General features: G+C 39.9%; 1 pseudogene; it reads left to right on the top strand.

Annotated features, from left to right (window-relative positions):
- Positions 1-1166: 1166 nt before the first annotated feature.
- Positions 1167-1514, top strand: LOC103461331 (ephrin-B2a pseudogene; annotated as a pseudogene).
- The last annotated feature ends 126 nt before the right edge of the window (positions 1515-1640 follow it).

A 1640-nucleotide genomic window follows, 5' to 3' on the forward strand; every position in this document is an offset into this window, starting at 1 on the left:
TAGCAACCAGCATTTTAACCAGCAGCTTTTTCTTCCTCATTTTTAACCAATCAGAGACGGGTTCTGGTTCGATAATGCCTGAAACAGAAGGAAATGGATGTTTCTTTGGGCAGCAGATGCCTTTTCCAACTTTAGGTTGTTGAAAAATGTTTCAGTTTTTTTCAGCTAGCTTAAAATGCTAACATTAAAATCAGTTTGTTTTCCCCATCAGTGGTACTAAATAGGGTACGTATCTGATAGTTTTCGGTAAAGTCGCTTTTAATCGGACATTTACGTCATAACAGCAGAAGACGACGGACTGGAAGTAAACAGTGGTTGAAAATCATAATTATGATATTATGAAAGTTGCAGTTTTGCGTTCTTTGTATTCACTTCCTTCATGCTGTTATGACCCTGTGCTGACATTTTTTGTTTTGTTTGCGCATGTGGGTCCCTGGGGATATAAACTGTCTTATAGTATTCACATTTAATTAGTAGTGTAAACAACCATGCAAAAAWAWAAAWWAATWAATTAATAAAAAATAAAATAATTGGAATTGAGCATAAAAACCTGCAGGCTATGGCTGAGAAACGTATCACGATATAAACGTTTCATATTGGTCAATATCGATAATTATTGATTCTTTTTTTGTTTTAAATACCTGAAATACTGGCGAGCTAGTTCTGTGACCTTTTTTGTTTTAACCCCAGTTTTCACTACGTTGTGCTGTTGTTTATTTTTACGCAGTTGTGAAGCATTATTATTATTATTATTTCTATTTTGAATACACAAATGATTCCTAACTTCCCACTTACAAAAACTATAGAACACTATAACTAAATAAAAACCTTAAACTGCACAAGTTACTCAAGTTGTTTTTAGGCAACCAGAAGTTACTTTAAAATCTGTTGCTAGGCAACCAGAAGTTACTTTAAAAGCTGTTGCTAGGTAACCTAAGAGTGAGTGAGTGAGTTGATTCCACCAACCTTGCTTAGCTAGCTGTGAGAAAGCCCTTTCTYTGCCTACATTTCCCAGAATGCTGTGTGATTCTGGATTGGAGTTCAGTGAAGTTATCAAAAGATTTTCAGCCCATATGTGAATGTAGCATTAGATTCAGTTACGATGGTCAGCCGTCATCTAAAATGGCCGACCATCAGCAGTCTAAACATTACCACCCCAGTAACACCTTCCCTCCTTCTCTTCCAGATTTGTTCCGGGCCAAGGCGTGGTTTTGTACCCGCAGATCGGGGACAAGCTGGACATTGTGTGCCCGCGCGTGGACGGCGGGGTGGTCGACGGCGTGGAGTATTACAAGGTGTAYATGGTGCCCAGGGAGCAGCTGGAGAGCTGCACCATCACCAAGGCCGACACGCCGCTGCTGAACTGCGTGAAGCCCGACCAGGACGTGAAGTTCACGCTCAAGTTCCAGGAGTTCAGCCCCAACCTGTGGGGCCTCGAGTTCTTCAAGGGGAAGGACTACTACATCATCTGTGAGTGTTCAGGGGCGTATCCGGGTTAATAAGGACTAGGRCCACTGAGAAAATAAAAAATACTTCTCTGAAATTTACTTTAATCTGACAACTCTGGTTTAAATCTCAGAATTTTGACTTTGTTTTCTCAAATTCTGATGTTTTAATGAAATCCTGGCTTTAATCTGAGA

Source organism: Poecilia reticulata, unplaced genomic scaffold (genome assembly GCF_000633615.1).
Source record: "Poecilia reticulata strain Guanapo unplaced genomic scaffold, Guppy_female_1.0+MT scaffold_1086, whole genome shotgun sequence".
NCBI lineage: Eukaryota > Metazoa > Chordata > Actinopteri > Cyprinodontiformes > Poeciliidae > Poecilia > Poecilia reticulata.